The 14,311-nt window shown below is 44.1% G+C and overlaps 1 long non-coding RNA gene across 2 annotated transcripts; it reads right to left on the minus strand.

Moving 5' to 3' along the window:
- Positions 1-5,759: 5,759 nt before the first annotated feature.
- LOC140687360 (uncharacterized) lies at positions 5,760-13,827 on the minus strand. 2 transcript variants are annotated; one of them, XR_012061604.1, is made up of 5 exons: positions 13,605-13,827; positions 13,374-13,451; positions 8,798-8,848; positions 7,800-8,259; positions 5,760-7,167 (listed from the first exon to the last, which is right to left on the minus strand). It is a non-coding gene; the product is annotated as an uncharacterized lncRNA (long non-coding RNA). The 2 variants fall into 2 exon arrangements; XR_012061605.1 differs by lacking the exon at positions 8,798-8,848 and having other exon boundaries at positions 13,605-13,826.
- Positions 13,828-14,311: the final 484 nt, after the last annotated feature.

Here is a 14,311-nt window from a genome sequence, read left to right on the forward strand (position 1 = left end):
AAGGGGCTGCAGGATGTGGGCAAACATAGATGTGATCAACAGTGGGAAACTTCAAGTTAATAATAATGCAGCAGGGAAATGGAAAGAACACAGGGGCCTGGAAGGGGCATGGGCACCCCCCAAGACATCATCGGATAAACAGCCTGCTGTTAAAATTGGAAACACTTTCATGGCAGCTCAAGTCTGAGGCTGGTTTGAGAGGTTAATGGAGCATGTAGCAGGCTGGCTCCATAATCATGACATAGAGAGCAAAAGTTGGCTCAGTTAGCTTTACTTGGGGGCTTGTGCTGTAGAGGGAGGGAGAGTAACTTGGGGTAACCAAAGAGAAGTAAAATCTAGTCCTCAGGGGAAGAGTTGTTAAGACAAAAATCGTGACGGTTCTACCCCTTAAAGCACTGATGTAGGAACTTGGCCTTTCTCGCACCTCCCCCTCAATGACCGTCCAGGTCCAAGTCTTGCCTGTATGGGGTCCGATGCCTTTGCTGGGACTAGAGAGGTGGGAGAGCAGGGAAAGTAAATCATAGGGGTTCATTCCTCCCACCTGCCATTCCCACCCCTGATGTAAAACACCAAACTGTCATGAAACAACCTAACCTGACCGTCAAAGGATGAGCCAGAGGTGAGGGGACCCATCTCCTCCATTTCTAACCTCTGCGATTTTCTGGTCCACAAACCAACTGGGTGTAACAGAGAGAAACAGCCCAAGTTCTATGGGAAAATACTCCTGGTGCTCAAGTACGTATCTCCCCGCCTACTTTACGGCTCATTGTCTATAATCCCCCAAAGATGAAAACAAACACAAAGCTTAACGAGAAAGGTCGTAAGATCAAACACTTTTATGGGTTTGCCACGTGCCCGCTGCAGTGTTCTAAAGGACTTGACAGGTACTTCCAGCCACCACCCTGTGATGGAGTAACTGTAACAGTGCCTCCTTTAGAGAAATGAGGAAACTGAAGGAGAAGCACGTCCATTTCATTCATTCACTCATTCAGCAAACATTCTTGAGCCCCTGTTGCGTGCCTGGACCCAGGGAGTCTGCTCCTTTGCACACGTGATGCCTTGATCTGCTTGGGCTGCCCAACAAAGTACACAGGCTGGGTGGCTCACACAGCAGAATTTTATTTTCCGAGTTCTGGAGGCTGGACGTCCACAAAGGTGTGACTTCTCCCCAGGCCCCCTCCTCGGCTTGCAGACGGCCACCACCTCCCCGTGACCTCGTGTGGCCTTTGCTAGGTGGGTGTGCACCCCTCGTGTCTCTCTGTGTCCTAACGTCCTCTTCTTATGAGGACACCAGTCAGACTGGATTAGAGCCACTCTCTGGACCTCGTTTTAATTTCATCACCTCTTTAAAACCCCATCTCCAAATATAGCCACATTCTGAGCTACTGGGGGTTAGGGCTTCAGCATATGAAAGGCAGGGTCGTGGGCACAATTCATCCCATAACAGCTAGGAAGACAATTTGAGTCCTTGACCAAGATCCTGGGACCTTGACTTCATCCCTCCAAGCTGGGGCTGGAAAGTTCCTTTTCCCCAGCAACATGGGGATTCACAGGGAGCTCTGAACCCTGGCTGCCTGGGGAGTGAGGTGGGTGCACACACTGAAGCAGTTTCCACCCAGGCCGTTTGCTATCCAGTGGTCCACCAACTGCAGTCTATGGCAGCCCGTGCGGACCAAGGGAAGCAGCGACTGGGTCCAACTGCTCAGAGTGTTTGCTAAAAAACCTTGAGAAGAAAACATCTGCTTCTACTAGATTTTTTTTCTTTTTTTCCTCTGAGCAGTTCAAAGGTGAATAAAGGCACTTTCAGTAACCCTGCCACACAGAGCCGGGTTCCTGCCTTCGGTAATTCCTTCCGCGCTTGTCACATCCACCCTCACTCTGAGGCACTTCAGACGCTGTTGATTGCTTCCTCCATGAATTTGAATGAAGGTAACACGTGGAGCCAAGTTGCTCCTGCTCTTCAGATGGGATTTCACGGTCTCTCTGCCAACTTACGAGCAGCACCTACTCCTTCCAGTCTTCCGATATATTCCAATTCAAACTTCTCATATTCTTCTTAATCTTGAAATAAAGAGCTTTTGGACTCAACAGTGTTATTATAGCCACCAACACACTGGCTGCCTTGAACTTCAATCCCTCCAGATGGTGTGGAAGAAACTACTTAAAAATGTTTTAAAAAGCACGTTTGTCAGTGTGGCTGGGCCATCACAATGCTCTGAAGATCCGTTCCCAGCTTTAAATTTCCAGTTCCCTTTAGGAGGCAGCCAGTCATAAGAAAATAAAGATCCAGTGTGATATCCATGTTTATGTGCAACCATTTTCCTCTCTCTTTTTCAAGCTATTTGTAAATATTCGACACTGGGGGATCTAGGTACCACAGGGCATCGTAGCTGCTTCTCTTGAAAGGCTACAGGAAATGTGGTGCTGAGTCTGACTGCCTCCTGCTCTAAGTTGAAAAGGCTGCTTTGGTGGAGAATGAAGAGCCACCATCCGCTTATTTGAAGATGCCCCTCTTTGCACAGAAGAGGACACTGGGAGGGCGTGCGTTCTGTGCTGTGTTCTAACCTGGATTCCTTCTGCGACTTAAGAGGTCACTTTACATCTCATTGCCTCGTGTTCTTTGTCATTGAGACGCAGTACTCCACCATGTCTCTCCCTCCCTGGAGCAGTGGGTGGAACAATCAAGGGTTAATTAATTAATTGGAGAACAGCCATGCAAGAGACAGGAGGATTTCTACTGCATTTCCTTGGCTGTGGGGAAGGCCACTCCTGAATCGATTTTAATCAGAAGCTTAAGGCCTCAATTTTTTGTTATTAGTCATACTTTGAGGTTTAAAATGAATATGAATCCCTTGAATATAATTTTTCCCAAATCAGACATTTTTATCCTCTACAAGACTGGTTTCTAGAACCTACTTCGCTGGGTTAATCAATAAATGATCTTGCATTAAATTTCGTAGCTCTACTTTGAGTCAATGAAAATGACAGGGTTTTCTTCTTTGCTAATTGAACATTTTCTTGTGATTGGTGTTATTGTTGCGTATTTAAGTTACATGGAAGAAATCAAATCCTATGGCTTAATGTGAGTTTGTTTATTTCCATCTTTTAGTTTCAGAGATAATCTTGGCCAAAACCCAGTACAGAATCATGACAGAGCTTGAATAGAAAGTCAATGACTTTCAAAAAAAAAAAAATCTCCGATCACCTGCTGATTATCCAAATGCTGGCTTTCTTGGGTGAACATAAGGAGGCTGTTTTCCTCCACGTCTCCCCCCTGGTGCTTGTTCTGTTGATGGGAAATGGACTAGAGCACGTAGACCAACAGGGCTGTGTGCATGCATGGCCTCCCTGCTGCTGGGAGGGCTGGCGCCAGTCCTGCGCTCACCCTTGGGGACCCGTGTGGTTCAGGTGCCTTTAGCGCTCCAGATCAGTGATGCCCAGACGGTGGCTGCACTTTCATTTCCTTACCACCTTCTTCTGTTCCAAAAGAAATGGAGTCTCTGATTTGTGTGCTGGAGAACTCAGGCTCCCCCCACCTTACAGAGTAAACTGTGTTCCCACTCCCATGGCCACAGCAGATCAAATTACTTTGTGTTGAAGGTAGAAAACCTCTAACTTAGACTGGAAGTGCAGCCTCCACTGTTTTCCAGTTTCCAAAAATATATCTGCTGTTCCAGTTTTTAAAGAACCTTTTCGTTCTTCTACTCAGTGTGGACAATCAGCTCAATGTTCTTCTACTCATTCAACCAATGCTTATTGATGATTGACATGTAACACTAATTACTAGGAACAAAAAGACAGTATAGGCCACAGTCCCTCTCAACAAGGTCAGAGTTGATCTGAGGTCTGAGAGAGCACAGCAAGGCAAGAACGTAAGGACAAAATCCATCAGTTTGTTCTCTTCATAGGAAATCTGATCACAAAGTCGGAGTGGACACGTTGGAAAAGGTTTGAGGGAAGATGAAAATTTTTCTTCGGGATTAAGTATCCAAAGTTCAAATCTGAAAACACTTAGGGGTTGGAACAGAAATGCCTGAATTTTTGTTCTTGTAAATCCTTTATTTGGAAGAATTTATAAGAACAAAATTCTTGCATATAAAGAATTTTTCTTTGTTTTTATACATCTGTCAAATTTCTCTTTACTAATAATGGAGTCAGAAGAGGATCCTCAGAGACAATCCAATCCAACCCTTCATTTTAAATGTTAAAAAATCTAATTCCCAAGCTAAATGACTTGCCCAAAATCACATGGATTTTTAAAAAAAAAGTGGATCTCATGTTGTTTCAGAGTAAGAAGTTACTATGTGATTGCCCCATGATATTTTTTCTTAATAGCTTGAATTTTGTGGAGAAATCTTTAATGTGTATGGAGACGCTGAATTCATAGAATTAATTAAAATGTGACTTACTTGATCAATTGCAAAACGGCCACAAATTCTTTCATTCTTTCACCCCTTGAGTATATTCTTGACCTTGTGACTGGCTTCAAGCAGTGGGACATTAACAAGAGTGAGGCTGGCTGAGTCCCAGGGGGTCTCATGCTTTGAGTTTTACCCTTTCGGCTGCTGTAGCCCAGCCCCACGTGCAGGAGCAGAAGCTGACCTGCTGGATGCTGAGAGACACGTGGACCAATCAGACCAGCTTCCCCATCACTGCAGCCAGTGGCCAGGCAGCCCTCAGTCAAATCACCAGCTGACCACAGATGCATGAGTGAGCCCAGCTGAGCTCAGCCTAAGCCTTACCCGGTCCGAAGAACACCCAGTCAACCCCTAAGCTAAAGTAACTGATTGTTGTTTTAACCCCCATAATAGTCAGGGTGTTTCATTGCAAAGCAAAAATTAACTAATACAGGAAATATGGGAATAAATGATAAGTATAGAAGAAATGAGTGCAAGAGAGGAGAGTGCACTGTTGCCAGTCAGAGTAAATGGTCAGAGGCTGCATTTGAAACCCAAACTTTACATACAAGAGAGCAGACCTTAATGCTGAATTTGTTATTTTGTGGAGGAAAAGGGGGAAGTTATATTTTATCTTTTCTCCCCAGGAGAATCTTCCTAATGGGACAGGTACAAGTTCTCCTCACACTTATTTCCTAATTTATTTCCCAATTCAAGTCTTGGCCAATAACTAGTCACTGACATGAAACTGCAAATAAAACTTGTGTGTTAAGAGCATATGCATGCATACACACCTGCACATGTGCACACACACACACACACACGCAGCCCTGGCAGATGCAGAATTGTGCCTCCCCTCACAGGGTCATTTATCTGGACGACTGCGTGTTGCAGTCTCTTGGAGCCAGAGATCTGTGTACTGTGGATTTCTGCCAAGATAACCCTCGGCATTCTTCAAAAGATTTCTTTTTTAACAAGAGCATCTCTATAATGCAATATGCTTTCAAGGAGCTGAAATATAACCGTGATAGAAAATAAAGATAATGCCTTGTAATAAATAAATTCAAGACTATTTCCTGTGCTCTTTGATAACAAAACTTAAAAGAGAACAATGTTTAAAGCCTATTCAGAGAGAGGCTGCTCCTGACAATATTCGGTAACTTCTTCCAATTACACAATCTTAGACACTGAAGGAGAAATATATATTTAAAAATAAAATATGAAAACAAATATATGTATGTATATGCATGACTGGGACACTGTGCTGTACACCAGAAACTGATGCATTGTAATTGACAAAACTTCAATAAAAAATTAAATAAATAAATAAATAAATAAATAAATAAATAAATAAATACACAATCAGGATGGAAAACACGAAGAGGTGTTTTTGGTAGATCTGAAGGAAAATAAGATTGTACCATACAAAGTGAAAACCCATGTAGGAGAGGACTTCTGTGACATGTGGGGCGCTTCCAGCCTAGAGGTAGCAAAGACAGGAGCAGGAGTGGACCAGGGTGTGGTGGCTTCTGAACCTCTGGCTGGGATCCTGCCAACAGACAAGCCACACGGTGGACCCCTGTTCCTCTCCCAGCGCTCTGCAGAGCTAGACGGTGCTCAACAGGACTGTCTTAGTCTAAGCGGAGGAACTGAATCAGAACCTCAGACATTAAAAGAGGTGCTGAGGGGAGAAAACCAGAGAACAATCACAGATGGAGAGCAGAAAGATGCTGCAAAAATCCAGAAGGCAGAAGAACTGGGGCTGTACACGCAACAGAATAGGTTCAGATATCAACACCTCAAAGGTCTGGACAAGAACGATTCCAGAACATTCTGCTGTGAGTCCCAGGCACTTTTCTCCTTGAGCTGCTGTGGTTTCCTCGTGTGTGAGCAGTCACAGTTAGAAATACCTAATTTGGGTGTTTGCCCAAGGTAAAGGAAAATGGATTTTTCTTTTCTTTTTTTTTTAAGTTTTTTAAGTGTTCAATTTAAATGGTGCATTTCAAACTCATGGAAGAGTTTCAAAAATGAAGCAATGAACACCTGTATACTGTTTGTAAAAATTCACCAAAAATATGATGCCATATTATATTAAATACAAAAATATTATGTATTTTTTCCCATTTTTTCTTGCTGAACGACTTCAGAATTTCAAACATCATAACCCTTTACCTCTAAATACCTCAGCCCACATAGTCCATGAAGAAGGATATTCCCTTCTGTCATTACCACACAGTTACCGAATCCTGGCTATTTCACACTGGTGCAATGTTATTATTGGATGTACAGGCATCAGTTCTCTCAATAATGTTCTTTCATCTCCAGTCAAACATTGCATATATTTCTCTTTAATCTGGAACAGTTCCTCAAGCTTTTCTTTGTTCTTTGCAACCTTGACATTTTGAAGAGTACACACTGGTTACCCCTTGATTTGGGTTTGTTGTTTTCTCACGATGAGAGTCATGTTCATGGTAGGCATACCATGAAAGTGAAACCAAAGAAATGGCTTTAATCACAATATTTTATATAATGTTTGTCATTTCAGATACACTGTTTCATGAGCTCAAGGAGTATGATGCTAAATGACACCAGATTAGCCGTAAAGAAAGCCCTGAAGAGAGAACACACACTCAAAAGGCAGGTCCTGTGGTCAACCGTGTCTTCAACTGCCTGCTCGCTCAGGATAGACAGCAACTCACTGTCAGTCCAGGTCATATCACACTGGCCGCTTTGTTTCTACTGTAATGACATCACTGATCAGCACCAACTTCTGCAAAGAAAGGAGAGAAATGTCTACTTGGAAAATCACTCTCCATTTCAGTCAGCCCATAAATGGAAATTTGGGAACATTCGTTGCCAAATCTGTATGTATATTTCATTTCCCTTTGGAAGCTTCATAGTCTTCAAAGGATCTGAAGAGTGGGAGGAATTCAGTCAACTTCCCATTTCTTGCCACTTGGATTTTTTAAATGATGAGGTGAAAATTCACCTCTAATGACATCCATTTCATTGTGTATTTATAGCATGTTGGTTCATGTAAGAAGCTTGTGATACTCGAGTTCTGAAGACTGAAAGTGCCTCCTCCATTTACTGGTTTCTATTCCCCAAACTCATCCGCTTCTCTCCACGCACCTGCCATCCCTTCCAAGCCTCTGTCAACTTCCTCAAGACTTCCTGTTTCCTAACTGCAGCCAGCACTCTTGCTCGCCATAATCAACCTCAGATTATGCTACGTTTCTAATACCTTCCTCTTTATTGTGTTTACTTAAAATCCAGATCACCTACCACAGCCAACAGGACTGACCCCTGCCTACCTCTCCAGCCACCTCTCCTGCACTCCCCTCCATCAGCCTGTTCCAGTCATGCCAACTTTTCTGTTCCTCAAGTAAGCCAGCTCCTCACCTCAGGGCCTTTGAACTTGTTGACCTTTCTGTTTGGAATCCTCATTCTTTGGCTTGAGCCATGATCATTCCTTCTTGTCCTTTGGGTCTCAGCTCAATAGTCACTTCATCTGAGAGACTTTCTATGACCATACCACCTGAAGCAGCCTCCACCCCAAACTAAACTGTCTGCTTTGCCTCTCAAAGTTTCTATTCACTTCCTTAGCTTTACTCATCACTTCTCTACTGGTGAATCCCAGATTTCTCTCTAGTACATTCAGATCACTGCCAAGTGGAATTTTTTTTGGCAATTTGAGTTTCTTAGGACTCCTCAGCAAGTCTCAGTCAGTTTGTTCAAATGCCAAAGGTCTCCAGGTGCCTCATTATTCAAAAAATGTCTATTAATTTCTGAATGGCAGGGATGAATCTCTTTCTGTATCAGAGTAGGCATCCATCCAGGAAACGTTTGACAGTCACTTATCCTTAATAAAAAATAAAAAATTTTACTGTGTTAGTGGATGTATACACAACACATGACTTTTCTGTATAATAGACCACCCCCAAGGTAGTGGCTTAAAACAATAACCATTGACTTGGCTTATGACTGTGTGGGTTAGCCCTGGGTCTAGGGCTCAGCTGGTTGTTCCTCTGGTCTTGGCTGGGCTCACTCATGCATCTGCAGTCAGTGGCTGAGTTGCCTGGTCTAGAGGTACTTCAGATGCTCATGTCTGTTTCCCGTGGTGTCTCATTCTCCAGGAGGCTGGCCTGGGCTTGTTCTCATGGTAGTAATGGGAAGGATCCCAAGAGAGCAAAAAAGAAGAGTGTAAGACCCCTTGACCCCCACGCCTGGAACTAGCAGGTGCTGGTTCTGCCACCTTGTAATGGCCAAACGAGTTCCAATACCGGCCTGGACTCAGGGCCTTCATCTCCTGACAAAAGATGCTGCAAAGTCACCTTGCATGGAGGTGTGGAGCCCACAAGGGGAATTATTGTGGCTATTTTTGCAGATGGTTTACTTACCCCAGCAAGGAATGATTGGCTCGTGGAATGCATCTCTTTGAAGAACAGCTGCTTAAAGAGAAGGTAACCATAAACCGTTAGGCAATTTAGCCTAACTTCTGTTTTTGCACAAAATCCCATAAATCATGACCTCATCCTCGCTAAGTGCACTTCGGTCTACTGCTTCAAGGGAAAGAAGTTGGAACTGCAACTCCTCCAGGACCGGCTGTGACCCAGTGGGTGCCTGCCTGGCCCTAATTGGTCAGGTCATGACAACCACAGCAAGAAGTACCTGAGACAGCAGTCCCCATAGACCTGCCCTGGAAGGGCTCAGTTAATCAATAACTTGCCTGAATAGGTGAAAGAAAGGCTCAGCTTACTGCAGGATGTCAGAGCGGGGAGTTAAGGCTTCCAGGGCAGTGCATTCAGTCATTCCTCTCCCGCCTGCCCTGTTGCTATGACAACTGAAGCCTGACTCTTAGGTTCATCAAATATATAGGGGTATATTTGAAGTGCAGGGGGACCGCTTTGATGGAGATTTTTTTTTTTTCTAATTTACAATGGCTGGTGGTACTTCTTGTTTTTCCCCCCCATTGGAGGTCCTGAATGGAAATGTACATGCTGATCAAACAATCAAGGCTTCCTTAGGCGGTTGAGGAAGGAGCTAATGCATTACGAGGATCCCTTGGATGTTTTTCAAACATGTTGGAGCTCGACAAGCAAGAAATTTAATTGGTTTAAGGTGGGACCTTTTCATGGTTTTGTTTTTACAGCTGCCCAGGTGACACTAATATGAGTCTAGGGTCTTGCATGGCTGTGCTAATATCATGAACCCAAAGTTATAAAAAAAAAAAAAAGAGCCATGTAGTTGAAAAAGCATTTGCGGGAATTGATATATTTGTATCTTAATTCTGGCTCCAGCAGCTTCTAGCTTTTTAGCCTTGAAAAGCCTCAGTGTCCTCAACTGTATAATAGGGGCATGAATAATACCTATTGCATAGTTTTCCAGGACAGGAAATAGCATTTTATAAGTGTATATTAAGAGAGAATTAAAGGAGGGGTTTTGGCTGTGAAATGGAGTCTCTGGATCCTAGGCAGTCACCCGCGTGGGTGTCTGCAGCCTGCTGGTGTGTTCTAACCTTAGCTGTGGGTCGTGGAGAAAGGGGAAAATTCGTATGCTCCAGTAATTCCTCAGGACAGGCGTAGACAGGCCAAGTGCTGAGGCTGACAGATAACGTGCCTTTGGATTTCCCTGTGGCTGTTCTTCAGGGTCAGGGAGGAGTCAGCTTTCCCTTGACAGGGATGTTTTCAGAAGGTTGTTTCATTCCCTCCTCTGTGTTCTTTATCTGACTTTTTAAGCCCTTCGCAGACACTCAGCATCTTATTTTGGGGGGGGTGGCGGTTAAAGGAGGTTTTCACTCCATAGCAACATCAAATAGAGTGTATTTAAATCCATGAAATTTAAAGAGCAAATAAACTTTTTTGTTTTACTGTTAAAAAAAGAAGGGAGAGAATTAAAGGAAATATTAAAATGTAAGGAATGGCCAAGACCAAATGAAAGTGCTTGCAAATGTGTGATTGGATAATAAAACTATTAATAAAGTGTTTATTCTAAAAGTCAAGATACATATTTGTACACCCATGTTCATAGCAGCATTATTCACAATAGCCAAAAGGTGGAAGCAACCCAAGTGTCCATCAACAAATGAATGGATAAACAAAATGCAGCACATGCAACTGAAAAAGGAAAAAAAAAACACGTAGTGCATACATACAGTGAAATATTATTCAGCCTTCAAAAGGAAGGAAATTCTGGCCCAGGACACAACATGAAGGGACCCTACTAAAGACACTGTGCTAAGTGAAACAGAAGGACAAATCCTGAATGAGTCAGTTTATATGAAGGACACAGAGTAGTCGAATACATAGAGACAGAAAGTAGAATTTTGGTTGTCAGGGGCTGGGGAGGGGAAACGGGGCTTTGTTTAATGGGGACAGAATCTCAGTTGGGGAAAATGAGTAAGTTCCAGAGGTGGAAAGTGGTGATGGTTGCACAAAGATGTGAATGTACTTAATGCCACTTAATTGTATGCTTTAAAAAGGTCAGTTTTATGATATGTATTTTACCACATACACAAAAAAGTTAAAATAATGGGTTTGTTTTTGGGGGAAAGGAAACAAGAGTTTCTGATGAGGGTGGGACAGGTAGGGGTACCTAGGATCACCAGAAGGTTCTGCTTCTTGATCTGAGTGGTGTTCAGAAGGGTATTTGCCTTATAATAGTTCATTATTTGTTTTGTTTGATTTTCTGTGTCTATGTTTCATTTTACAGTAAAAAGTTTTTCTAAATAAAGAAATAATATATAGAACACATAGAATCATGCTCAGCGTACAGATAGCCCACCACACATGCAAGTTATTATTATCATTATCCCTTGAATGATCTCTGTCCCCATGTCTCTCCACCCACCTCCACTACCTGGGAGGGTGACTTGCCCGCAGGTGGCACCGGGACCCACCTGCTAACCTAGTGATGACCACACTGAACCCAGAGAGACTTCAGGACTGAACCTAAGGGCCCCTAGTCTGATGGAAGAAGCAAAACCAGCAGGCCTGAACTAAATGCTGGGAGCAAGGGGTCATCATTGGGGTGGTCATGGAGCAGAATCAGCTGGGGTGGCTTCCTCGGGGGAGGGAGGAGAGAGGCCAGGACTATTCCGAGCAGAGAGCAGCTGAGTTCATCTCCAGGGTGCATTTAGCCCTGTATTAGAGCTCCAGCCCAGTTGGTCCTCGGAGCCTGAAAATTGACTGATGTGAGAAGAGGCGGAGCTAACAATTGGGGATATAGGTGCAGGAAGCATTCAGAGCAAAGGGAAGTGAACTTGAGAGGTGAATGAGGTTTGGAGAGGCAGAGGGAAGGTGGCAAGGGAATGGCTTTCCAGGAGCCAAGATGAAGAGGAACTGCCTGGCATCTTGTGACTTAGTGAAAAGACCAGCTGGCATGAGAGGGACATACGGGGGAAATCAGGTTAGACAGGTCACCTGGAGCCAGATGTGAGATGGCCTTGGATTCAGGCAGAGAAATTCACATCTGAAATGATGGGAAATAGGAGTGTGTTAAAATTTTCTGAGAAGTAGTGAAAGGATTTATTTCAGCTGGTGACCACAAGGAAGATGAAAGGGGCTGGCGGGAGCCAGCTTGCGAGACACAAGAGAGATTTATTTGAAAAGAAAATCAACAGGAAATGGCACCTAGCTAGATATGGAGGGGAGAAAAAAAGACCATCTCTAGCCTGAGTTAAGGAAGACAGGCGATGTCCTTCATGAGGTCAGCTTCTAGCATTCTTTTTCTGGGTTCTAGACAATCTCAACTTTGGCTGCACAGTTGAATCATCTAGAGATCATGTCAAAAAGCAGACTGATTCAGCGTGGCTAGGGCAAAGTTCTGTGTTTCTAATAAGCTCCCTGGTGAGGCTGATGCCACTGGTGCACGCATCAACAACACTTTGAGATGCAAAGTTTTAGAAAAATGGTTTCCAAAAATGGCTTCTGGAGAGCTTTAAAAAATCCAAACACTCAGACCAGACCACTTCAGTTCGCATCTCTGGGTGGCGGGACAGAGGCATTAGGATTTCCAAAGCTCTCCAGGTGTTCCACGCCCACAGCCTAGATAAACTGGGCTTTAGACTCTCTCAGTTTTCGAGGTTAAAAGACATTTAATGTCTTCAAAGTTCCCCTGGGGAATATTCTCCAGGGAAAATGACTTCTGCAAGATTCTTTTTGGAGGGGTTCAATAATTAGCCTTTTTAAATGCATGTGCACCCAACAATGAACAAAAACAAAAATCAAAATTTCCCTTAAAATGCACTTGAAAAGTTCTAAAATGCACTTAAAAAAGGTACTTGAGCAAAATTACTGGCAGTGGATCGTTCATGCTAGTGCAGCGAGCACATTTCCTTTAACTGCATCGTTTGAGATGTCTTGCAATGCCTGCAAAACTGAGTGATTTACGAGCATGAATGCACAGGGCAGAAGCTGCTGAATTGCCTCAGCTCATCAAAGAAGCTTCTCTGAGAGTTATTCTGAAGACTCCCTGCTGTGTCTTCAGTCCACATTTCAGTACATCCATCTCTGAATGACCAGGGCTTCTGTTACCAACTCTGCAGGTGCCTGGACTCAGCCCTCCGCTCCTGGTTAGTCCTGACTATGCTGCAAACACACACAGGCAACTCCTATACTGAGGAGCAATTAAAGTACTTTACAACAGTCCGCAAATTGTGGTTGTAAAAGAGAACTCCACCCACGGCTTTCTCCCAGTGTCTTGGGATTTAGAGCCAGCGGCCTTAATTCTACTGGGTATTAGAATTACACAATGCTCATGCTGGGCAGAGACAGTTAGGGGGCGGGGTCTAGACCTTCACCCGGTGCACAAGCCCCTTTTAATCCGATTTCTGCTGGACAGCCTGGCTGAGACGAGGCGCTACAGCAGCCCCTCCTGGGTGCACAGACAGGCAGTGTGGGATCACGCAGGTGCCCTGGAGGCTTAGTTCTTGCCTGAGTCTTAAGCTTTAGTAACTGGGGGGGGGTCCTTACTTACAAATCTGGAATTAGATGACCTCCTTTATGGGATGATTACGCTCAGGGATATGCGGGTCAATGCTGAGCAACTAGCTCTCTGGGGGTGGAAAAAAATCTGATTTGTACTGTTTGCCAATTTCCAAGGTGTCAATCCCCACCCTGGCCTATTTCAAACTACCACCCTGGCATTACCAAACCTGTGTAGCGTATCATTGTGTAGTGTTTCCACCATTCCACACAACAGACTTACCTTCAAGGACATAGATAATAGTAAATTGTAGTAAAAGAATCGGGAAGTGATGGTGTCAGCCGAGGGAGGCTGAAGAGGGATCCGAAGAGGTAAGCTGCCCCAACTGGAAGCAGGCGCGTGGAGCTGACATGCCGCAAAACAGACTGCGCGAGGAGCGGAGCGAAACAGCGCTTTATTCCAGTACAACCGGGTGGCGCGTGCAGCGGGTGGCCGTGGCGGTGGCATTCAGCACTTCCTTTTAGTTCAACAAGATGGCACGCGCCCATGTGGCACATTTGTCCTGCTTTTACCTATTTTGCCCGTGCATGCGCACTGTTCATTTCTTTGTTCATAAGGCTTACATAACACTACTAGCGCATGCGTACATTTACTTATTTGTTCCTACGGCTTACATAACTGGCACATGCATACTGTTCATAGCGCTTACTCACACTACCCGCGCATGCGTCTGACTCACGCTACCAGTGTAGGCGTACATTTACCTCTTACCAGGTGCAAGCAATTGTGAACTTTGGCCTGGGCCCAACGGCTACTTACTTAAGGCTGCTGACAGATGGGTTTTGCATATTCATCAACTTTAAAAACTATAATTTATTTCATTTTAAGTTTACAGAGCTTACATTTTAATAATGGAAGTTTTTAAAACCAATGCACAAAACTGCTAAAAACTTTTTCAAGTTGGCTCTCACAAGCCAGTAATAGATGGC

This window comes from Vicugna pacos, chromosome 19 (genome assembly GCF_048564905.1).
Source record: "Vicugna pacos chromosome 19, VicPac4, whole genome shotgun sequence".
Classification (NCBI taxonomy): domain Eukaryota; kingdom Metazoa; phylum Chordata; class Mammalia; order Artiodactyla; family Camelidae; genus Vicugna; species Vicugna pacos.